General features: G+C 36.6%; 1 protein-coding gene across 3 annotated transcripts in view; it reads right to left on the reverse strand.

Moving 5' to 3' along the window:
• Positions 1 to 27,094, reverse strand: part of CACNB2 (calcium voltage-gated channel auxiliary subunit beta 2) — a 361,912-nt gene that overhangs the window by 100,064 nt on the left and 234,754 nt on the right. The window lies entirely within an intron of this gene.

A 27,094-nucleotide genomic window follows, 5' to 3' on the forward strand; every position in this document is an offset into this window, starting at 1 on the left:
GCTGTGTTATCTCCCTCACCCACTAAGGTTTTGAGAGGAGATCTCATTTGGAAGGGAAAAAAAAAGTATTCTATAATAAGAAGAGTTTAAAAACCACCAGAGTAGATCTATGCCCCCTCCACTTCTAAAATTCTTTGATGTCATTAACCAGATAACAGTTTAGAAAGAAAATGGAATTTAAATACTTAAATTTTGAAAATAGAATTTAAAATAATTAAACAGGCATTCAGTCTTTATTGTTTAATGCAACTATTTTGGTGGAAAAGTCAGTTTTAATAAATTTCCATGTTATTTCTATGACAGTTTCTCTTGATTACACAGACCCTTTTTAAAAACTAGTAATAAAGAATTTTCTATGACTTTGGAGTTTTGAGGCAACTACTGAATATGCCTGAGATATTGTGATTTATAGTAAGAAACATATATTTGGTTTTCATCCCTGTTCCCAGCATAGAGCACCTAAAACCCTTGGAATTTCCTAAGTGTTGACAGCAATAAAGGTGTCTTTGTTATGTTAATGAGGTGACTTTGACAAAGTCTCCAGGTAACCTAAAGGTGGGAGCTGGTTTCCAAGGGAACCAACCCGTGATTAGAGAGTTGGAACTTCAGTCCCACCCCCTGACCTCCAGGGAAGCGAGGAGGGCTAGAGGTTGAATTAATCACCAATGGGCAATGATTTAATCAATCAATGAAGCCTCCATAAAAACCCAAAAGGACAGGGTTCAGAGAGCTTCCAAATTGGTGAACACATGGGGATTTGGGGAGAGTAGCATGTCCAGAGAGAGGATGGAAGCTCTGTGCCCTTTCCCCATACCTTGCACTATGCATCTCCTTCCATCTGGCTGTTCCTCAGTTACATCCTTTTATTAAAAATCGGTAATCTAGTAAGTAAACTTTTCCTGAGCTCTATGAGCCACTCTAGCAGATTAAGGGAACCTGAGGAGAGGGTCATGGGAACCTCCAATCTACAGCTGGTTGGTCAGAAACACAAGTGACAACTAGACATGCAATTAGCATCTGACGTGGAGTGGCGTAGGCATTCTTGTGGGACTGAACTCTTAACCTTCCTCTATCTCCAGGTAGATAGTGCCAGAACTGAGTTAACTGCTTGGTGGTGTTGGAAAAAAACACACATACTGGAATGCCCTAAAAGGAGATTTCAAATGGAAAGTGATCTCACATTTTACAAATGGCAAACTCAAACCTTTTTCGGGCCAACTCTTAAGATCAGAGAAGATAGTCAAATGCTGTGGCAAAGACCCTAGATGCTCCCTAACCTGGCTTTCTTCCTTAGAATAGGAACAACTGCATTTCCAGCCTTCCCTGCAGTTAGGTCGGGCCCAGGTGGAACGTGAGTGGAACTGACTCCTGCCATTTCTTGGTCTGGCAGTAAAATGGCTCATGTAGTCTTCCATGTTCTTTCTCCTCTTTTGTAGCAGGTCTAGGCTACGTGTTAAAGATGGCAGTATTGCAAAACAGATAGAGTCTGCATCCCCATGCCACTGCTCAGAGGAGAGCTTACTCAATGGGCACTGGATTGTGACATACGTAAGAAATAATTCTTCACTGTGTTAGACCAATGAGATGTCTAGGATTGTTTGTTACAGCAGGTAGTATTACTTGTCCCAATATAAACGTTTACGTAAAATTTAGTTACACACAACTCTATTTAAATGTCACATTATACAAATATATACTAATTTGGAAATATCCCTCTTTCCAAACGCTTATTTGGATTTCATAAAACAACATTCTCTGAACTTTTGACCTGTCTCATGGACATTAGTAGAGCCATGGAATCATCTAAACTCCTTTCCAGAGGAAACTTCCATCCAAGTTGATGGAAACAATACTTTTTTGAATCCTTGAGTTTGCCATAGCTTCCAATATTTACAATTGTGAGGTCATATTCCCAGAAATAAGTGTTAAGTCTCTATTTAAATGTTTAAGTCAAATTTATCAGGTGACTTATATAAACACCCCAAAATAAGATTGATGGAGATCATTCAGGCCACTGTGTCCTCAGCAAACCTGTTGTTCAAAATAAAGTATTGAGAATGTGCATCCCACACCAGGAGAGATACTGTGACACTTCAAATATAAGGTGACTCTTTTCTGAGGAATGATATTTTGGGAAAAGGCCCATCTTCTATTCAGGCATATGTGGTAATCTTCGGCAAATTTATATTTCTTACGATTTCTTTTTGCACATTCTCTTTCTAAGTGCATATGGAAAAAATAAACATGACTTATTTTTGTTCAGTTGTATAAGCTCATTTGGTTTTGGCATCTACATGGAATGGGAACCTAGTAACATTTTGTATGTATAAGAATCTCTGATTATTTTTTCAGGTGCTTTTGTGTTTAAAAAATACCAAATATGCTTTGCAAGCAACAGTACTTCTGATTATAAAGCCATATATGTCAAAGAGAATTAATCCACACATGTATATGATCTAAGTAGACCTTTCAAAGACCAATTTTTACCTCCAAGTCCTTTTCTGATTTTTATTTACTCGTGGAGGAATGTGGCAATGATTAATAGAAAGGAAATAGCATTATTTGATTGGGTGACTAGTTTTATTTATTGTTGTTGGTCTCTGCTTTGTTCACCATGAATAAATTATTCCAGAAGGTTCAAATTTACACTTTCCTGCCAAAATTGCTGGTTTAGCAAAGTATACTTGAAATGGCTTCTAACATTTATTCAAATGTGAAATTAAACAGATGTTTCTAAATTTCACCACCAAACAGAGGAAAACTCTTTTATTGGTAGACTAATCATTAATGAACACAAAATTTAAATTAATTCACTATTTGTGTTTTACTTACCTTTTATTGCACCTGCCATTACAATTTAAGGTAATATCTACTTAGGTATTAAGATACCTTATCTTTTAAAAGGTAACTCTTAACTCTTATCTTTTAAAACATTCTTCATAGAAGGTTTTCATTAACCTTATCAATTCTTTAAAAATTAACTAAAAACACTCTCTAGATTTTTATAGTGCTTAAAAAGTTATCCTAATCTCAAGGCCTGATCTTCTGGACAACTGCTAATGTTCTGGGCTCACAGATGCTATGGCTTCTCCAAATAGGACTAGAATTTGTCAGGTTCTGAGTAGATCTCAACAATTTTGATGTATGTCTGCACATGTGTGCACGCACACACAAAAACAAGGTTTCAGGATAGATAAATCTATTGAAAAATTTGTGGGAAAGTAGCCAAAGATCTATTTGGTTATTTCATAGCTTTATTTCTGTCAAATACTGAAGCAAAGGGATGATAATTGGGAAGGGCTTAGGGAAGTTTAATGAATAGAAAGGACACTATCCTCATGAAATTTTACCCTTCACAAGGATGCTATACTGTCAAATCAGGTCTTTTAATGAAAATGTTGTGTTGGATTATCTGTTGCCAAGTCAGCACTATCCCCACCACTCTTCTAAATATCAAAAGGCATGAACGCCCGGTAGTTATACTTATAGAATTTCTGCCAACAGGGAACCAGGCTGGATTCCGCCCCGTGAGAGGCACTTGTGTGAGACATAGAAGACAGGAGAGATGCCATATTGCTGTACCACCAGCAGGCAAGAGGTTTTCTAGTTCTATTAGGCCAGCGGTTCTCAAAGTATGGTTCAGGGACCCCTAGAAGTCCCTGAGAATGTTTTGGGAAGGCCACAATGTCGAAACTCTTTTCATAATTACACTAAGACATTATTCATCTTTTTATACACTCATTCTCTCATGATTGTAAAGTGGAATTTTCCAGAAGCTACATGAACTATGATGACTTTATGGCTCTGATGGCTAAGGGAATGTGGGCTTCTGTATTCTGTATTCTTATACTTTAAATTTTGTTTTAATTTCTAATGCAATAAATATCACTCGATGTAACATATAAGCAAAAGCTCTTTGAGTTGTTCAATAATTTTTAAGAACATAAAGGGGTCATGCGATCAAATAGTTTGAGAAATGCTGTTCTAGGTTATGTCCTGAGAATCACCCACCCAGTGCTTCAGGCAGCTATAATTGTCAGTGTTGACTTTCTGCAATTCCTGCAAGATCTTGATTCCCCAAAAGCTATGGGCAAACCTGAGAACTGGTCGTGTTCTCTGACTCTATTTCTTCAGTCCCTTTAGGTTTTGTAAGCTTCTAATTCCCTGTATTAAATTCCTTCCTTCATGAAAATATAGGCAACACACTATTTGACATTAGTCATAAAGGAATCTTTTTGGATGACATGCCTACCCAGACTAGGGAAACTAAAGGAAAAATAAGCAAGTGAGACTTCATCAGATTAAAGAGGTTCTACAACACAAATGAAACCAGAATCAAGATGAACAGACAACCCACCAGCTGGGAGAGAATATTTGCAAAACATATATCTGACAAGGAGTTAATCTCCATAATATATAAAGAACTCACACAACTGAACAACAAAAAAACAAACTACTGGATCAAAAAACGGGCAGAGGAAATGAACAGACACTTCTCCAAAGAAGATATACAGATGGCCAATAGGCACATGAAAAGATGCTCAACATCACTAATCATCAGGGAAACGCAAATCAAAACAACACTAAGATATCACCTTAGAATGGCTATAATCACCAAGACAAAAAACAACAAATGTTGGAGAGGATGTGGAGAAACAGGAACCCTCATACACAGCTGGTGGGAATGCAAACTGGTGCAGCCTCTATGGAAAACGGTATGGAGATTCCTCAAAGAATTAAAAATAGAAATACCCTATGATCCAGCTATCCCACTACTGGGAATCTATCCAACGAACCTGAAATCAACAATCCAAAGAGGCTTATGCACCCCTATGTTCATTGCAGCATTATTCACTATAGCCAAGAAGTGGAAGCAACCCAAGTGTCCCTCAACTGATGACTGGATCAAGAAGATCTGGTATATATACACAATGGAATACTACTCAGCCATAAAAAAAGACAAAATCGTCCCACTTGCAACAACATGGATGGGCCTGGAGGGTATTATGTTAAGCGAAATAAGCCAAAAAGAGAAAGACAAACATTGTGTGATCTCACTCATATGTGGAATATAAACCAACACATGGACAGAGAAAACTGTAGTGTGGTTACCAGGGGCAATGGGGGTAGGGGGGTGGGCACAAGGGGTGAAGGGAGACATATATATGGTGATGGACAAACAAAAATGTACAGCCCAAAATTTCACAATGTTATAAACTATTAAAACATCAATTAAAAAAAATAAATAAATAAAAAATTCCTTCCTTCATGAAATATTTAACGTGGTTTTTGTTTTCTTGACCAAACTATGATAGAGTTGAACCACAATGCTCAATTCAAGATGCTATGAATTTGTTTTCAATAAATCTTTAAAATCATACCATGTTGGAAATTTCTTCCCTGCCCTACCTCTACCCCCACTATGACTTAGAAGAATCTGTCGTCAAACCAGTTTCTATTCAAGTTGACGGCCAAGGCACTCAGTGTTCTATGTTTTAAAATGGTTATTCTCTATAAAATATGCCATGTACCTTTCAGAGAAAACTCGGAAGTAACTGATAAAGCTTTACACACAACTCGACCACAGTTCTTGCTGAAATGGATACGAATACTGTAAAACAGTTAGTCCTAATACAATAGTTGTATTCCAAGAAGTTCCATGTTACTAAAAAAACAAACATCTGATTGAAGACAATAGTTTTGATTGTGGAAAAAAATCTGAGGCTGGAAAGTTTCAAATTTGTCGTAACAAATTTATTGTTCCCCGTGGGTATTTATGTAATTCTAAAATTTTAACCATAAATATCACTTGATAACCCATCATCTGATTATAGCTATCATTTGCACAAGGGCTCTTCTTGGCTTATCAATACCAGCCAGCATCAGCACATACAGATTTTTAGACATCCTTACCACTCTATGACCCATCGTATGATAAACCAATGAAATCCAAACAACGCTGCTGAATTGCAGAAGCAACAGTATTTTTCTTACGTGCTTGGTCTTTATCATCACAACACTACAAACCAAGAGGGGTCTGCACACTGCAGACCTTGATGCTTAATCCATCATCTGGCTTCCACTAAAAATGAGTTATGAGAAACGTTGGATATAAAGTAGCCTAACTTTACAAGAGAAATTGGCTATTTGAGTCTCCAATCCAATTATATTAAACTGCTTGCTGTTCCTAAAACAAATCTTGCTCTCTTCTGCTCTGGGGAGCATGATGGTCTCCTTGCACGAAATATCCTCTCTTGATCATCTTTGTATCTTCTGCAGCACTGGCACACTGCCTGGGACCTAATAGGCTCTCAAATAAATAAACACACATACATATATGTATGTATTTATATATATATACTTAATGAATAGATAGTATTATATATACAGTTATATTCTTAATAAGGTCAAAAAATAACAAGAATGGCAACATGTAGCCCAAAGGGAAGAGATGCTTGGGCAGGAATAAGAAAGGGCTGACACAGGTCATCTATCTTTTATCTCAATGATGTTAAAACATTTATTTTGGCTGTATTCTCCGTTGCTTTTGAAATACAAAGCCAGAGAATTTCTTCTTCCTAGAGATTTTTGAAATGTTGTTTTGGAAAATTTATTTTTATATTTCTGTTTTTAACAGTTGTATTGAAGTAAGTAGGAGTGGCATACAATTACATACACACACAGAGTACAACTGGATAAGTTTTAACTTATGTAACTAACTTATGTAACTACCACAATCAAGATAATGAACCTATCAGGATATCAGAAGGGGGCAAGAAGGAAGGATGACCAAGGAGCAGGAAGCAACTTTTGGGGTGACAAATATTTTCCATTGCCATATTTAAAATTTTAAATCTTACTTCAAATAGAATGTATGTGGTATTTTTGTTCCGACTTGGGCTAGGTTCAGACTCAAGGGAAAATCTTAGCGAGTAGCTTAACATTTTGGATTATTAAAAAGAGTTTTCATTATTTTCACAAGGCTTGGAAGCACATCTCTATTTCTAAAGTTAATCTATTCTTCCTTAAAAAGATAACAGTCTTCTGACAGATACACGTCCATACGAAGGAGTTACCATGGGGTCAGCAAAAACACCCTGGGGCTTATCTATTTTCTTTCTTGACTTGTATCAGATGAGTAAACAGTAGTTTCCTCTCAGTTAATTTATTTGCTTTTTTGGCTCTTCAAGGAGCAAAATACTGCCATTTATACATAAAGCTTCTAAACAAAGAGAAAAAAACATAGCTCTTTATTTTTCGTATCATGGATTATCAGAAATAACGTCTACATTTAAGTTGACATTTTCATTAACTCCACTGAAGTACATTCTTGATTAACATAGAATGTTTGCTCTTATAAGCAACAACCACAGGAAAAGGCAAAATAGGTTTTTTAGGCAGTGTTGAGAAATTCATAAACAGAGCTCAGGACCTACTTTAGGCATCAGGATAAAAGCAGATTTATTCTATTCCCACAGCCAAATACGAATGGATGGAGAAGGTAAACAGACTGACATTTACTGTATGTTTGTTTGAAGTATTATAAAATCTCAGAAAAGGAGACATCTATATATAAATATAAATACAAAAGCATCTGACCAAACCTAAATATAAATGATTAAGAGATTATCCATTTGGTTGACACATTAAAAGCAAATATATAAATGCTTTGCATGTGGTTAAATAGGAATCGAGTATACACGTACTAATCACCCTTCCAGAAGCTCATTTATACATCACAATCACATTTACTTTTCTTAGTTGTTTCTTTTTGGAAACACATTTCAACAAACAAATCACAGATCAGTATACTCCATACTACCCAGTCCTTTGTTAAGACAATGAACTCCAATGATACACTTCTAGAAGCAACTCCTAAAAAAATAAAATAAAATTCCTTATATGTAGCTTTAGTGAAACAAGATAAAAATAAATGCCTCCTCTTTCTTCCCCTCCCTCCATACATCATAGAAATACAGAACGTAAACATTCTGTGGGACTCAGACTCAGTCTCATCATTCTAGAGTAGCCTGGATGTCTGTTGACATTAGACCTGTACTACTTAGAAAACAGTTTCTTTTTCCCTATTATTTTGGGTAATATGACCCTTTTCAAATATCATCTTGATTTTCTATTTAAGTAACTAAATAATTGTAAAATAAATAGAGGATTTAACCAAAATTCAGATGCAATAATGTAGTATAAAATCTTATTAATGTATCGCCCAATATCAGCAATGAGGCAGACGACGTTTTTGGACAAGCATTCCACCAAAGAAAAGCTAACAACACCAGCTTAATTAGTTTCTAAAAAAATTTATCAAAGATGATGGTTGAGAATTTTCCAGGGTTGGTGAAATATTCAAATCCTTGATTCAAGAGGCAAAATGAATTCTAATCAGAATAAAAAGAAAAAAAAAAAAAAAAAAAAAAGAAATCTGCACCTTGACAGATAGTAGTGAAAAACTTCAGAACACCAAAGACAGAAAGAAGATTTTAAAGCAGCCAGGAAAAAAAGAGAGAGTACACAAAGAATTAACAATTACACTGGGTATTGACTCCCTCAATAGCTGAAAGCCAAAAGATGGTAAAATATTATCTTCCAGGTGCTAGGATAAAGTAACTATCCACCTAAAATTGTTTTCAAGCAAAACTATCTTTCATAAATGAGTTTTTTTTTTTTTCAGGCAAATAAAGAGATTTCCCCCATCAAACATTTTCTCATGAAAGAAACTTATAAATGATAAACTTCAAGAACAGTCGGGGCCAGTCCAGCAGCGTAGTGGTTAAGTTCATGCGCTCTGTTTCGGCAGTCCAGGGTTCACAGGTTTGAATCCTGGGTGTGGACCTACGCACCACTCATCAAGCTATGTGTGGCAGTGTCCCATATACAAAATAGAGGAAGATAGGCACAGATGTTAGCTCAGGGCTAATCTTCCTCACCACAAAGAGGAGGCACTGGCAACAGATGTTAGCTCAAAGCCAATCTTCCTTACAAAAAAAAAAAAAAAACAACAATGATATCAGAGGGAATCCTTGATACCTGAAAGAAATGATGAGCAAAGGCAGTGTTAATGAAATGGATAAATCTAAACAAATATAGATTTACTTTTAAAAAGATAAATAATAATATCTAATATGTAGGATTAAAAAGCAGATAAAATGAAATTATTGGCAAAAATATGTCAAGAAGGAGTTATCAGGCTTAAATCTTCTAAAGTCTTTATATTATCCAAAAGGAGGATAAAATGACTGATTAACTTTAGATTAAGAATTCATGCTGAAATTTCTAAGGTATCCACTAAAAAAGCCAAAAAACGCAAAACAGAACTATAACATGACTTCCAAACTAATAAAGAGTAAAAACAGATTGAAAAAAAAAAAGGAAATTCAATCATTCCAAAAGAAAGAAATAGTGAGATGGGAGGTAAAATAGAAAAACTGGAACATGCTAAAAGTACAAAGTAAGATTGTAGTGCAAAATACATAAAAATATGTGTAATCAGTCAAAGTAAGAAGATTAAATGCTACATTTTAAAAAGGCAAAAATTGCCATATTGAATCAAAAAAATAAAATTGAGCTTTGTTCTGTTTAAAATAGACAAACCTAGAGTCAAAGGTCAGAGAAAGGACAACAGTAAGATAATCTAGACACATTTGGGAATCAGCACATTTATCAACAACCCACAACTCAAATAAGAAATCAACACGAAAATACTCAGAACTGAACAATAATGAAATACTACGTATCAGCATTTGTTGGATACAGAAAACATGGTTCTTCAATAGGAATGTAAAAAGCATATATGATTAACAGAGGAGAGCTCGAGAAATAATGAGCCGAGTGCCTGACTTGAAAAAGAAAAAACAAATTAGAAGGACATAAAAAAAGACAGGAGAAATTCATGAAATAGAAAATAGAGAAAATTATAAACTAAATTTTATTCTTTGGGAATATTAAGCAAATAGATGAATGAATATCTGTGAGATTGATCCAGTAAAAAACTGAGAGAAGGAAAAAGACAACACAACTGTAGACACTACCGAGATTAAATAAGATAATGAGAATATTATGAATAAGTTTATGACTAAAAAAATCTGAAAATATAGATGAAACTGAAAAAGAACTAGGAAGCTATACTACCCAAAATGACGTTAAGAGAGTGAAAACCCCAAGGAGCTCTATAATAATCAAACAATTTGAATCAACAGTTTAAAAATCTTCCTATAAGAAAACAAAACCACAGTAGGTGTAGGAATTTTCCCAGGGAGTTCTAGAAAATATTCAAGGAATAAGTAATCAGAACATAACAGAAACTCTTCCAGGGAAGAGAAATCAAAACAGCCAACCAAGAAAACCAATTTCATGAGAGTTGCAAACTTTGACCTTAAACCACGTGAGGACGGTACAAAATAGGGAAATTAAAGCCAGTATCCCTGGTGACCAAATATACAACATATCCCCGACCTACCCTCAAAAAAATCTTAGAAAGTCAAATCTAGCAACATATCAAAAAAGATAGAACATTGTGTGGTTTATCCAAGTACGCAAAGTCAGATGTAGAAAATTTATGTAATTAGTTACATAATTAACGTAGAAAATTTATTAATGTAATTTATCAGAATAAGAAATTTAAAGAAAAAAATCATATGATCATCTTAAAAGATGCAAAAAGGTGCATTTGATAAAATTCAATATCAACACGGTTGTTTTAAAAAACCCAGCGAACTAGAAATAGACGAAAACTTCCTTAATGTGGTAGAATATATCTATAGAAAACCCACATCAATTATCATACTAAATAGAAAAAAAAAAAAAAAAAAAAAAATAGCATACTCTTTAAAAACTCACAAAGACCAGAATGCCCACTGTAACCATGTATAACCATCACTGCAATGGAGGGTCCAGGCAGGGCAGTAAGATGAGAACAAATTGAGAAGTTAAAAGGACTGGAGAGAAAGAAATAGAACTTTCGTGACTCACATGATACGACAGCCTATCCATGCTTGATAAAAATCCAAGAATCTACAGAACATTTATTAGCATTTAATAAGCATCTAGGAAGATTGATGAATATAAAGATTTTCATACAAAATCAACTGCATTTCCATACATTGGCAAACAGAAACTATAACTTAAGAGAGAGACAGAGGGGGCCGGCCCCGTGGCTTGGTGGTTAAGTGAGCGCGCTCCACTGCTGGCGACCCGGGTTCAGATCCCAGGCTTGCACCGACGCGCTGCCTCTCTGGCCATGCTGAGGCCGCGTCCCACATACAGCAACTAGAAGGATGTGCAGCTGTGACACACAACTATCTACTGGGGCTTTGGGGGGAAAAATAAATAAAATAAAATCTTTAAAAAAAAAAAAAAAAAAAGAGAGAGACAGAGGAACTGTAATAGCAACTAAAAAAAATAAGATACCTAGGAATAAATCTAAAAAGTATACGCATGACCTTCATGGAAAAAAATTACAAAACATTCAAGAACTAAATTGATGGAGAGAGACTTCACATTCATGGATAAGACGACTCAGTGTTACAACAAAAGCATTTTTCCCTAAGTTGATCAACAGACAAAGGCAATCTCAGACCTCAGCTGGGTATGTTTGTTTTCTTTCTTTTTTCTGTTGAACTTCATAAATGTTATCCAAAATTTATACAGAAGTGAAAGGTCCAAGCATAGCCAATTCTGTCCTGAAGAATACAGTGGGTTGACATGTCCAATGTTTATTTTTAAACTATAGTAATTAATTAGTATGGCATTGACACAGGAAAAGGGGCCTAGAAACAGACCTAGTCATATGCAGAAAATTGATTTGTGAGTGAGTTGGCATTTCAGAGCAGTAGGGAGAGAATAAGCTATTCAATAAATAGCTCTGGAACAAATAGATGTCTTAAATGAAATTGCATCTCTGTCTTACTCCATACACAGAAATCAATTCCAGAGAGATTAAGAAATCAAATGTAAAAGGCAAAATTTTAAAACTTTTAGAAATAAAGACAGAAGAATTCTTTATGACCTCAGGGTAGGGAAGGATTTCTTTAAACAAGATCCCAAAAGTGTAAACAATGACAGAAAGGATGGATAAATCTTACTTGATTAAAATTAAGACTACTAGGAAAATGTGAAAAGAACAGCTATAAATCAAAACTTTTTAGAAACACAAATAACCAACAAAATAACTAGATATGGAATATAGAAATATAAATCAATAGAAAAAAAAAACTTGATTGAAAATTAGTCTAAAGCCATGCAAGGCCATTTCATAGAAGAAAACAAAAGTCAATAAATATATGAAAAGTGTTCAATTTCCTAAGTAATCATGGAAATACAAATACTATCACAATGAGATTTTAAATATTGCACCTGCTAGATTGGCAAAAAAATTAAATCTGACAATATTAAATGTTATAGAGAATGTAGGACAAAAGGAACTTTCTTACCATGATGCTATGTGTGTAAATGAAGGCAACTACTTTAAAAATTAACTGCCATTGGGACCGGCCCTGTGGCTTGGTGGTTAAGTGCACGCGCTGCGATGCTGGTGGCCCGGGTTCGGATCCCGGGTGTGCATCGAGGCACCACTTCTCCGTTCATCCTGAGGCCGAGTCCCACATACAGCAACTAGAAGGATGTGCAGCTACGACACGCAACTATCCACTGGGGCTTTGGGGGGAAAAATAAAATAAATAAAATCTTTAAAAAAAAAAAAAAAAAAAAAAATTAACTGCCATCATCTAGTAAAGGTAAAAACACACACAGTTTATGAGCCAACAATTCCACTGCTACACATACCCTAGAGAAATTCTTTGACACATGTATCAAGGGACAAGTCCAAAAGTGTCCACAGCAGGACTATTTGTGATAATTCAAATGTCCGTTGAAAGGAGAACATATCAATTGTGGCAAGTCCTATACTAGAATACCATATATTGGTAAAAGTGAATAAATTACCGTGACAAAAATCGACATGGATGAATTTTACAAATGTAATGTTGAGCAAAAAAAGCAAGTCACAAAAAAACCACCTAAACAGGATGGCATATCATAATGGTTCAAAAACACAAAAATGAAGCAATATGTTGTATGGAACAGAAACAGATGTGCTAAGACAAAATATAATGAAAAGGAAGAGAATGGGAAACACCAAATTCAGCGTACGGACAATCTCCGATAGGGAGGGTCCGCCTTGGGAAGGACAACATGGGAGACCTCAACACTATCAGCAATGCTCTCTATCTTTAATCAGGGCTGTGCCTACATAGGTTTTCACCTTACTGTTATAAATACTCTTTTACATGTATTATTTAATTTATTGAAAAATATAATTGAGAAGCTGATATCCTATTTTTAAATAAACTTATTATAATATATTTATAGTTAACATCTGTGGAACAATGTTACTATTACATATCAGTCTTCAATTAAAGCATATTTATCAGCACATAAGAGACAAACTCTTCCCAAAGAGTTCTTGATTTCTGCAGTTTTTTCTATTCCCACGTTACAAAAGCAAATTGAAGGATCTGATAGTCTGCCCACGGGAGTCCACCGCCATTTTTGCCTTATGTTTGAGTTCTTTACATTACCATCTCTCCTCTTGGAACTAATTGTTCCAAAAAGGACAATAATCAAACTTCAAAAGGACCAAGAATTCTGGACATCTGTTCATGGAATACACATAATGTAGATTTTACTGTATGTATAGACCTCAATTTATCTTGAAGATATCCCAATTTATAGTCTCATCTTTATATAATAGGACAGCTCCTCACAATCTGGGCTGGAATGGATGCTTGCCCATGACAGGGAACAGAAAGCCTTGGCAGCTGCTAGCCAGGAATTTGGCTTCATAGAGGGGCCCCTTTCTCCCACAGAGACCACCAACCACACCTGCTCAGATGTGGTTCCTACCATGTCTTCTTTTACCTCATGTCTTGTGCAGCAGCATGGCAGGGGGGGCAAGGGCAACCACACTCTACCCAACAGCAAGTTTTCTGAAAAGACCTCTTTGCGTTACATCCACCAAAAACTATTCAATCATTATTTTTCACTAAAAAATGCACTAACGTAACCAAAAGTCATTCTACATTTCACTCACTATACTACATGAGGGGGGATACAAATGAACTATACATCCTGATTCCCCACTCTGAGGCCACATGTAGTTGTGAAGACAAGACATAACCTCATAAAACAGTTAAGTTACAAGACACAGATGGCAAAATGGGATTATATCCAATGGTTTAGGTTCCATTCACACATTCCCTATCACTCAGCAGATCACGTGATTCACTCAGTCTACAAATACAAAGGAGCAAAATTGTGTTAACAGGACAAGTCTTAGTCCAAGTTGCTCCCAGTTTACATGTTTGGGGAGAGAAACTCATAACCCAGTATGGTATGATGAGGGCTCTAAGAAGCATGAACAAGATGTTTGGGGGCAGGAGTCGACAAGTGGGGAGAGAGGGAGGGTTGGTGGGACAGAGCGATGGACCATGCCCGACCAGAGGGCACAACTGCTGAATGACAGGGAACCTCTCAATGGAATCCTAAACCTTTGGGCAGGAAAATGGCCTGTGGTTGAGAACATTTAATATTTCATTTATTTTTCCAGGAAGCCAGAAAGCTGGCAGGACGTTTCTGTCTAATCTAGGGGAAAAGGTCAATTAGGCACCAGTGGGCCTTAATGTTCTGTAGCCTACAGGCAAGATCCCTATTATTCAAATCAAACAGCTAGTCAGCGTCCTGGTTATTCAAATCAGACAGACAACAGAAGCAAAGATAAACAGGAGTAAACATGTAGATTATATTTTATGGGTGTTAACACAAGATCAAGCAACTCAGAAACTCACAGGCTAGTAAACCAACACAGGCATGCGGCCAGGCCAAACCACAGAAAGATTTGCTCCCACTATCTACTAAACTTGAAAAGATCTTTCAGTTTTGTTCACTTTCCTACAAGCCATTGAAAAATCTGAAAACCAAACAAAACACTGAAATCACTAATCATTGACAACTGTTAAAACGAGAACACCCTTACCAGCTACAGAGCACAGGAAAGTATTTAGAGCACTGTATATTTGCCCAACCTTCCACACTAGACTAAACACTATAGCCAAAACGAAAACTCCAAGAAGAATATATGTGGTAATCTCCTCGAGCATCTGAGAGCAAAGGAAAACACTCTACAGACTTAGGGCGCTGTCCCACAGTGCTCAGGCATAGCCATTCTAATTGGAGGATGGCTGGGGTTCTGAACAAAGGTTCTTGTACTTTGGATAAACTCTTAGCACACATAGATTTGTTTCAGGGGTCTGTGAAGACCTTGGAAATATAAGCCAAGCTGGGTGGATGTAAGCTGACCATTTCTCTGGATTTCATCATATATTCAAAGGCAATCATGATCCAGAAAAGATGAAGAACCACTGCTGGAAAAAAAAAAAAAAAGATCCTTAAAAAAAGGACTCCAGGGGCTGGCCCAGTGGCGTAGTGGTTAAGTTCGAATGCTCTGCTTCAGCAGCCCAGGGTTCAAGGGTTCAGATCCTGGGCGTGGACCTACACTACGCTGGTCAAGCCATGCTGTGGCAGGCATCCCACATACAAAATAGAGGAAGATTGACACAGATGTTAGTTCAGCGACAATCTACCTCAAGCAAAAAGAGGAAGATTGGCAACAGATGTTAGCTCAGGGCCAATCTTCCTCACCAAAAAAAAAAAAAAAGGCTTCCATATTGGTGATGTTACAACTAACATTTTTCAGCCAAGGAAATAGCATACATATTTCAGGGCAATATAAAAAATTATTTCAAGGGCTAACATTATAAGGTACCCTGTTTTTCTAACTTGAATTGATCATCTTTCTTGGGCTAGACTTAAGATTTGACTGACCTTTACTAATATCAAAACATTTTACATACATATGAATTTTCAGGGAAAAAAAATCATTCAAACTCCTTTCTCATAAAGATAGTACATTTTGCCAAATTCTTGCTTTTTTATTTTACTAGGACAATTAGCAAAAGTTTAAGCCTAGAAACAAATGGTTCACGTTTGGTAAAACTAAGATATTTAGGAGAAATTTAAAGTATCATTTTGAGGTATAAACATGACTGTGTTTTAAAGTTAAAAATCCTTATCAGTTTTTCTTATATTTTCTGGAACCCAAATCCCTTTGGACAGAGTCAAACTCGAATGTCAAACGAAATTCTATACTGAAGATATTTGTATGGGCATAGGTGAAACTTCAATTAGCTGACTTATGCTCAAAGAACATGCCTCGGTTTTGTAGCAAAAGATTAGTGCTGGAGTGTACATTTATTAACGTAGTAAGCTTAAATGAAGTATGTAAGGTTGGGATATATCCCTTTAGATGACTTTTCATCACTTAGATGAGAGGATGCTGACCAACTGCCATCGCTGAAATCCCAACTCAGAGGCAGAGCACGAAGTCAAATGGACACGAAACATAGGGCAGGCAGTTCATAAACCTTCATGCACAGTCCTTGGTAGCTGTGGGACCTGGGCCTCAGTGTGCTCAACTTCTCTCTCTCATTTTAAAGTGAAGAGTTGAAAAAGATGGTAACGTACATGCCTATATAGCTACTATTTAAATATCCTCCTAGACTGAGCTCCTGGAGATCAGGGTCCACGGCTTAATCATTTTATATCCTCTAGCATCACACACACCACAAGGTAGGTGAACAAATGCAAGTGTGTTGAATGAAGAATGCATTCATTAACACGTGGAGATTTTCATCCATTCAAAGGATTTCTGTATTCCATTGTGTGTATCTGTTATACGATCTATTCTATACTTCAGACAACTTAAACTCACAGAATTAAGTAATGTACGTCAAAGATTTGCTTTAATTCTGGGTGACTGTGTGTGACACCGGGTTGTCTTATAAGCAAACTTGTAACCTGACTTTCCTCTGTAAGGAATGTAGATTGACTCAAACGTAAGGTTACAATTAGTCCAATAAACAATTCATGCAAGGATGACAAAAGGAAGAGCTAAGGTATTTAAAATCCACAGATGGAACCAGAAAGCTGAAAGACTAGAAGACTTCACCAACTGCCTACATTTTTGCCCAGCTCCTGCCACACACATTCTGGCCCAGTCTGGGAGGGTAAGGTAAGCCTGGTATCAGCCACAAATATTCAAGAACTGACACTTTTTTTTTTTTAAAGCAATGAGTGTTAATCCTGCAAATATCAGTAGAAGGAACTATGAGTAGCAAATTACTAGAATATAAATAACTTTGACAGCTGATCGTGCGATTCATCTTCCTTCCACAAGACAGAATTTAGTTAAAATAAAACAACACTTTTTTAAGCCACAAAAATTCTTTAAAACCATCACTGAAGTGGTTTCCTGGTCTTTCTTTACAACATGTTCTCATCTCTCTTTAGTCACTTATAACATCCAACTGTACATTTTTGGCTGCTTTAATTTTTAGACTGTTCCTTTCATCTTTTTTTCCTTAGGAACAGACAACACCTATAAAAATCTCTTTTCAAATAGTTTCATTGTAATTTCAATCTTCTCTCTCTCGCCCTACTTAAACTCTGTTTCTTCAGCGTTCTTCATATAACCTACTGCCTAGATATTTGATTATTTTTCCATTTCTCTATAGGAAGATCCTATTCAAATATTTTCGGACACATTCCATTCGTATCTCCGTTGAACCAAGAATACAGTATGTAATACATCCTAAAAGCTCTTCCTTTAACAACTTTTTAGATTCAAGAAATTTTAGCTCAAGATTTTTGTTTAAATAATGTAAAAATGTACTCATTCCAAATCAATGGCATAAGGACCATGAACTAAACTTAAAATGTGGGGGAAAAGGTGAATATTTTGCTTGTAAACCCTGGTTGTGTTATCTAGACTAAGAGGAGAAAAAGAGCAGAGGTGGTGTTTTTACATTAAAATTGTTTTAATGGTAGTCTTTTTTTTGCTTTTGTCATTTAAGAAAAAAGAAATGTTTTATTCCTTTAATCCCTCCAGAGGATGAAAGACACAGCATTAGTGCATTCTTAGGTCACATCTTTGTAGGAGGGGCTCACTGATCAGGTGAAAAAACATAAGAACAGAATCCTACCAGACAGAAGCCTGGGTCTTTGTCCTAATTCTGCACGTAAGAGCTCAATGACCTTGGGCAAGACTCTTCAATATCCACCATCAATTTCCTCATCCATAAAATGAGGCAACTATATCTGCCCTCCCTTCCTCACCGAGGAGTTGCAAGTGCCAAGCAAAGTAATACAATAGGAATTAAAATACTGAGACACTGCACAACATAAGATATCATTACTATTTGCTGATGGTACAGCTTAACAGGATCATTTAAAAAAAAAATCCAAGATATATTAAAAGAAAAAAAACTTTACAGCATTATTCACAATAGCCAAGAGGTGGAAGCAACCCAAAGGTCTGTTGACAGATGAATGGATAAAGAAAATGTGGCATCTCTATACAATGGAATATTATTCAGCCTTTAAAAAAGAAGGAAATTCTGTCACATGCTATGACCTTGAGGGCATTATACTGAATAAAATAAACCAGTTACAAAAGGACAAATACCATATGATTCCATCTATATGAGGTACCTAGAGCAGTCAAAATCGTGGAAACAAAGGAGAATGGTAGTTGCCAGGGGCAGGGGAGAAGAGGAAATGGAGAGTTGCTGTTCAATGGGTATAGAGTTTCAGTTTTACAAGATGAAAAAGTTCTACAGATCTATACAACAGTGTGAACACAGTTAACAGTACTGAACCGTACACTTCAAAATAGTTGAGAGGGCAAAAAAAATACTTTAGTGTGGTTAGTTTAAGGTAAATTGGAATTAAGTGGGATTTAAACAAAGTTAAAACAAAATAACAGCCTTTCTTGGACCCCTCAGTTACCAATCAATCTTGCTAACCTTAGAAAAGCAAATTGCGGGGCCGGCCCCGTGGCTTAGCGGTTAAGAGCGCGCTCCGCTGCTGGCGGCCCGGGTTCGGATCCTGGGCGCTCACCAATGCACCGCTTCTCAGGCCATGCTGAGGCCGCGTCCCACATACAGCAACTAGAAGGATGTGCAGCTATGACATACAACTATCTACTGGGGCGTTGGGGGAAAAAATGAATAAATAAAATTAAAAAAAAAAAAAGAAAAGAAAAGCAAATTGCTGGTCAGCAAAGGCTCTGCCCCCAAAGAGACATTCACATAAGAGTGGGGGCATCTATAGTCCCAAATGCCCTCCCTCAGTCTTCCAGCCATGCCCCCCACTCCAGCAGTATTGAAGAACACCTGCCCAACATTTTTACAGCGTTTGGCTCACACCACTGCTAGTCCAACACTTACCACACTACTCTCACTGACACACATTTCTGGCATCATCATTAGACCATGAGCTTCTGGAGGGAGAAACCACATCTAACACATCTTTGATTTCCCTTCTAGTTCCTAGCTCAATAGCACAATACTATGCATCAAATGTTCGCTAACTGAATAAATTCTACTCTTTCATGGTTTTCAACATCTTTCAATTAGCTGTTGGTGGGGCAAAAAATCAAGAGCAGAGAGAGGTTGACTATTTTAAGTTCTGCGTAAAGGGCTTTGTGTTGTTCCCCATTGATATTGGAGGGAAAAAGTAGAGGAACAATCATGTATTTATAGCCGTGTTTATAATAATACAAAGATGTTCAGTTACAGCTCTCTAAGAAAAAAAAAGGCTTGGGCTGCAAAGTTTATAATAATCCTTCCCAATCCATTTATGGTTTTGAAATAGCCAGAAGTCTGTGTTATGTTAACAGTCCTTATAAGGGTTCTTACTCAAGAGTGCAGTTTTAAATGTGAGCAACCTTAGCCTTCTAGAAGTTCCATTAATAAAACCCATAAATCTGTAAGAGAGCATTGAATTAGATAGACTATCAGGTTCTCTTTAAAACATGTAACTCTTACCCATAAGAAACTTAAAACTTACTTGTAGGTAGATTGCCAAGATAAATATAACCATAAAGAAACAGGTAACAATATGTAATTTTATTCCTAAAATACTCAGGTGTTAGAAGAGAACATGTGAGATCAAGAGAGGAGAGCGTGTTAACTTGCTCTTGACAACTGAGGCAGGAGTCTGTACCAGTGAGCTTAAGAAGTACAGAGCACACCTTTACTCTCCAGGGGCTCAAAGTCCAGTTCAGAAGACAGGACCCATGCCTTAGTCATGGGGATGCATGGGGATGCAACCTGACCTGACATGGTGAGCTGCAGGTCTGCAGCCACTGGACATTACAGATCCACCATACAGCACTCACCACCAAGTTATAAACAGATAACTCAAATACAATAGTGACCATATATAATAGGGCATGGTGAACATAGACGTTAAAGAGGAAATGAAAATAGTGGTTTCATAACTTCTAATACAGACTCCCCGTTAGACACGGAACTTGATGGCAGGAGCCGTGTGTTCCAGCTGCCTATGCCCATACCAACCCCCTGACTGGGAACCCTGGGCTTGACATGTACCAGTTCATGCAATTATCACTGGAACCACAACTGAGCTTCACACATAACTTAACAAAAGGTCAAGCAGACAGTGCGCGTAGAGGTGGAATCCAAATCCAGATTTCTCCGAGTTGAGTAGTTGCAACAGAGACCACATGATCCACAACATCTAAAATATTTCCTATCTGAACCTTTACAGACAAAATTTGCTGATCCCTGGACTAAGACTTCAAGCTTGGGAGGATGTAGTTAACGTTGACAGAAATGGGAAAATGCAGAGAAGAGAGGGTTTGAAGGAAAAAATGGAGAGCTCGAGTTGTGGGTGGCAGAACTGATAGAGATGCCAAAGAGGAAGACGGGAGATACTAACTCTAGGGAGAGAGGTCGGGGCAGAGGTGCAGACTTAAAGTGATGGTGGAAGCAGGAGAAGGATGAGATAATAAAGGGAAAGATGGCGGAGGGTTAAAACTCGTTATGGAGGTGAAGCTCTATATTCAAAGAAAAACTTACATGGAAGTCCGAATACATTAAATGAATGAAGAGAGAGCTGACTTGGCTGAACCCAGGAGGAATGCACAGAACACACCCTGCTGGACACCTCTTTGCCTCTGCAGCAGCTCCTAGGAATCCACCAGTTTGAAAACCAAAGGCATGCCTAAAGTGTTAAAAGCCAGAAGGTCAAGGTCTGAGCATTTGGTTGGATGGACTTCCAAACTTCAGTGGAGGGAAGCAGCAGAAGAGATTGAAAAGGAACAACCAGAGAGGCAGTAGAAATAGGTTTGTGTTGTAACCAACACCTGCCAGACAAAAGTGACTTAGTAGGAAGGAAACAAGAGGAGGCTTACAGAGAAGTTGAGGGAACGTTTAATAAAAGGTCAATGAATTCGATTAGAAAGTCATGAGAGACCATCAATAGAGAGAGACAGAAATTCCTTTCAAGGAAGTGGGGAAGAAATGACAGAAATTGAAGCAAGGGGATAAAGCCTGGTATAATTAAGGTTGGCAGTAACAGGAAGGGAAAGAGGGGATGACAATTGGAAAGATATAAAAGGAAAAAAGCAAAGCTTTGTGTCTTTAGAGCATTTCCGGCCCCCAAGACACATTTTTTAGAACATGTTTAACATTTTTGGAAATAAAAAATTCTTCTTTGGATTGAAGGGTACATAAACACATCCGTGTTTCTTCTTTCTTGTGCAAAGGCAAGTTAGGGGAATATTTCCAACTGGGTAGGATTCTCCCAACATTTAAGGTATTTATGGACTAAGGAAATATGAGAAATACTTCTTTTCTTTTATAGTATGTTTAGTGCTAGATATGAGGAATAAAACATGGTCAACTGAACATATGCTTCCTCCCGAAAATATATTTTTTTGGAAAAAGTATAAACCCATAGACATAAAGAACAGGAAAAGAGATGGGAGTAGATAAAAAATGCAGAATATAGAAACAGTATACAGTGGCAATTAACAGAGTAGCACGAGTGAGAACATAAAGTACCAGGAGATTGGGGGCTCCTCTTTGGGGACAGCAACCAGACAAAAAGGAAATTACATTTTTGTAATTTACCCCATAAAATACCAGGAGTCAAGAAGCGTTGTCATTGCACTCAGAGCTTCCAGTAAGCTCTACAATGTCTTGCTCTTAATTATGAATGGACCACCAAATATCAAACCTTTGAAGAAAATCTCCAGTATGTAAAAATAAAATTAAATAAAAATTAAGTTTAAAAAAGCAACAGTACAGGAACTTTAAAAAATTAATATCTTAAGAGATATAAGAGAAAACATTGCAACCATGGAACAAAAAAAGGAAGCTACAAAAGGGGAGATGAGAAGAAAGCTCTTGGAAATTAGAAATTTTCAAAAGTAAAAATTTCGATAGATGGCTTAGAAGGTAAATAGAGAAAAACTCAGTAGAACAAAAAGACGGAGGGATAGTAGAGAAAAAATGAGTAGAGAAGAAAACTCTAATTAAACGTCTGACAAACTAGAGAATCAGAAAATGAGGAAAATGCAGGAGAAAAAGCTGTCACATACACAAAAAATCAGTCATTTTCCAGAACTGAAGTGACTGGCCCTTCACACTGAACATTCATATGAGAAGCCAGGCACAATAAATAAAAAGACCCACAACCAAGCCAAAATTTCAAAACACCAAAGGAAGAACAGTTCTCAATATATTAGAGAAAATTAAAAAAACAAAAAATCACAATGAAAGACAGAATGACACTGGCAATCATAACAGCAGTGCGGGAAGCTAGAAGACAACAAAATAATGTCTTTAAATTTCTGAAGGAAAATGTTTTTCATACATGAATACTATACCCAGCCAAACTATTAATTAACTGCAAGGCTAGAATAAAGAAATTTTCTAGTTGGCAAGATCTCAAAAAATTAACCTTTCTCTGGAAGGTTCCATGTTTTCTTGCTGCCAAGCCTTTCTTCCTCTTGGCCTTTACTGACATTACTTACTAGGTCTAGGAGGCATTTCCCTCTTCTCCACTCCCCACTCCCTACTTTCTAAGCTAAACTCCATCTGTCCATCCTGTAAGGTCTAGTTTTAAGCCACCACCTCCTCCAAGAAGGATTTCCTGTTCCTGCCAACAGGGTGCAGTCTTTTCCTCTGATGCTCACAGACTTCTCTACTCCCCTAAAGTACTTCCATTCTACTTCTTATTAGTATGACTTAAGGCCAAGACTTTTCTCCCTAAACAAACAGTAGCTTTCTGCAGGCAAAAGATCTGCCCGTTTCTTCTTTGTGGCTTGGCCTTGAAATCCCTCTATGCACCAACTGTGCCTAATACAATTTCTTTAATCCAGTAGACATTCACTGATGAGAGAACAATCGACTTAAAATTTAATGTTAATCCATTCTACTAAGAATACCACACTTAACCTATTTCATCTCTGCTCCAATCCCTTCCACACCCAGATTTCCAAACTCAGTCCCAGCAGAAGGGATCATCTGGGGGGAGTGAGAGGGGAAAGAAAAATGTTATTCTTTCAATTAAAAAAAGATCATCATATGACCCAGCAATTTCACTTCTAGATATATACATGTGAGAAATGAAAACACATACCCATGCAAAAGACTTGTACATGAATGTTCATAACAGCATTATTCACAATAGCTACAAGGTAGAAACAACCAGATGTCCACCAACTGATAAATGAATAAATAAAATGTGATATATACAGACAACGGAATATTATTCGGCAATGAAAAGGAATAAAGTACTGATACATGCTATAGCACGGATAAACACTGAAAACATGTACATGAAAGCAGCCAGTCACAACAGACCCCCATTGTATGATTCCATTTACATGCAATACCCACAACAGACAAATCTATAGAGACAGAAATTCCAACAGCGGTTGCCTAGGGCTGAGGGGTTTGGGAAGAATGGGGAGTGACTGCTAATTTAGAACACAGGATTTCTTAGGGGGACAATGAAAATGTTCTAAAATTGATTGTAGCGATGGTTACACAACTCTGTGAATATACTAAAAACCATTGAATTGTATACTTTAACTGAGTGAATTATATCTCAATAAAGCTGTTTTTTAAAAAAGATCAATGTGGGAATAAATTAAACTCATACATAACTTGTCTTTAAGGCAAAATCAAAGAGCACCAGCTTAAATAAGGCAAGATTTGCGAAGTATGGCAAAACTGAACAGCATCAGAATGTCAACTGGGATCAGAAAATAGCAAATTAAAAAACAAGGTCATGTCAGTTGACATTTATTTGCCTCAAAATTAATAGACAATCTGTTCACTGTTGAGTTTACTAGTTTAAGAGAAGCCATACAAAGTGCTAATGAAAAGTACTGGGTTTTATGGAGCACAGAGGGCCTGCTTATATAACCTTTTGCAGGTCACTTACTTTCAAAAGGCAGTGTCTCTACTTTCATTACTCGTCAATCACCTTACTGCATAGATGTATCCTTAAGGCAACTAATGGATAATGTAGTTCATATTTATAGAGGGCTGGGATCTGAAAATACTGCTGAGGTTTAGTCCAGGCATTTGCAAAGACTTATTGCGTGTGATCTGCAGATCAGTGAGTTTAAGTACCCACTTATAAAATCTTCCTGGTTGACGGATGCTATGGTGGTTACAAAATAAACGTAGAAAATTTTTGCTTCTTCCAAAACGGATGCGCAAAGTGTTTTAAACTATCTAAAATTAAATGATGAGTTCATCTATTTTTAAAATTTAAGGCTTCATTTTGAAATAGACCCCACAAAGGCATGGTAGAGGGAAATAGATAAAAATAATGAATGAGCAATCTACAATCCCTCTTTTGCATTCCTTCTTCAAGGATATTGGAATTAATAAACTAGACCTACCAAACTATGATTTTAACATAAAGTAAACTTAAATCCTAGTACTCCTATCTTCTTTCACAGCATGTTCAAATTCTCACCCTAGTGTAACTCATTTGAATACATCAAAGGTTTAAGATATTGACCTAATTTTAAAGAAGAAAAACAGATGTAAATTAACTATTTTCATTAAACATAGGAAAGAGCCCTTCAATTATTTTGCCTTTGTTTTAAATTCTCTTCATTTTCTTTCATCTTCTACATCATTTGTAACTAGCAACTTTTTAGTCTGTACGACAAGTAATATGAACCTGGCTTGATTTAGGATCAATATTTTGATCCACACTGGGTTGACAGATATTTAAAGATATTTAAAAGTTCTGTGCAGCTATGTCACTTAACTCAAGATTTACAGCACACGGTCTTAGACAAAAATGCCCCAGAGAGGTAAGTAAAGACTTTGAAAACCAAACCTACAAGACATCGAATTGTATGATGATGTGGTATGAATCCAAGAAGCTGTTTAATTTTGGTATGTGAAAATCACATGAATAAATTAGTGCAAACAGAACACTCTTATTTCTGGAATACAAACTGTTAGTTTTTTTCTTGACTTTTCTTTGCACCTTGGTGCAAAATATAGAAGGTAGAATTCAGATCTAAATCAAAACATATATTAGCTACACCGCAAACTTGTGGCAATAAACTTTACTTGTCATGCATCATTCTTTTTCTTCATTATTTAATTTCAACTTCGTAATTTTTTTATTGTAGTAAGAGCATTTCACAAGAGATCTACCCTTTTAACAAATTTTCAAGTGTACAGTACAATACTTACTGTTAACTATAGGCACAACGTCGTACAGCAGATCTCTGGAAATTACCCATCTTACATAACTGAAACTTTATGTCTGTTAAATAGCAACTCCTCATTTCCTCCTCCCCCAGCCCCCGGCAACCCCCATTCTACTCTCTGCTTCTATGAATTTGATTACTTTAGATACATCATATGAGTGGAGTCACAGAGTATGTGTTCCTCTGTGATTGGCTTATTTCACTTAGCTAATGTCCTCCAGGTTCATCCATGTTGTTGCATCATAACGTTTTAAATGGTTAACTTTGGTAGGGCAGATTAGCTAATGGCAACTGGACCACACCTTGCTTTATCAGCTCCCTGCTCCTGCTGTTTATGAGCCATCTTGCAGTCAAGACTGTCAGACCTGGAGATGACTGCCCTGCCAGCTGAGGTGAGAACACTGTTTTGATGTACAGAAATACTGCTTTTTAGAAGTCAAGGTCTCCTGGCAGTTCCCCTGTAAACTACTATAGCAGCTGTGCTAGAGGTCATGAATATTACATAAGGGCTGTCCATGCATTCAAACCAGAATCTCCACACCACGATTCCCATAGCAACACACAGATTTTACTCATCTCAGAGATGAAGCAGCCAGCAGAAGTATTCTAATGTTACCCTTGATTTTTTTCACAAGATCACCACAGTACTTACTCTTTTTTCAAAGCAGGAGTTTTTTCAAAAGAAAACCAACAACTGTGTCAAAATATGTTCATTTAAAAGTTACCGAGTATCACATAAGCCAAGGTACCTTAAACGTGAATAACAACGTATGCTTTAGAAATAGCTGCTATTCAAATGACTGCATAGGAAGATGAATTTGAATCATTACAATTACAGTCTCAGCTCAATTCTGTACTTATATATTTCAAATCTGATTTCCAATTCCGTTTCCATATATACGCACTTTATTATTACGGGATGGAGAAGAAAGTACTCCAAGGGAAGAAATATTTTTAATGAATAAAATCCTTTGTTGCTTTATTTTTGAAAAGCATAATGCAATGCATTTTTTAGATATAAGAAAAGACTAATATAAAACATCTACAGAGTAAAATTTGGGGGAAAGATTGTTCAAGTCTAAGAAAAAAAACATTAGCTTGAAGAAAGTTTGTTTTTCTAAACAGAGAAATGGTTTACTGGAAAAATGAAGGAAAATCATTTTGATATTAGATGGGTTTTCCTCTTTGTATATTCAGGCATCCTTTTTTGTGTCTAAATAAACCATCCTCGCATGGAAACAAGTGGTTTGGATTATAAAACAACATAAAGGCAAGACCACTCATATATCACACTTCTTTTTTCTGCTAAGGTAGAAAATACGCTCCACGTCTTGAAGTCTTTTAAACCAGACACTGAAATACCATAAGAAGCCAAACATTCCCTCTAGGAGCAACTTCCACAGGTGGCCC

This window comes from Ceratotherium simum, chromosome 32 (assembly GCF_057802395.1).
Source record: "Ceratotherium simum simum isolate JZ-2026a chromosome 32, ASM5780239v1, whole genome shotgun sequence".
NCBI classification, from domain to species: domain Eukaryota; kingdom Metazoa; phylum Chordata; class Mammalia; order Perissodactyla; family Rhinocerotidae; genus Ceratotherium; species Ceratotherium simum.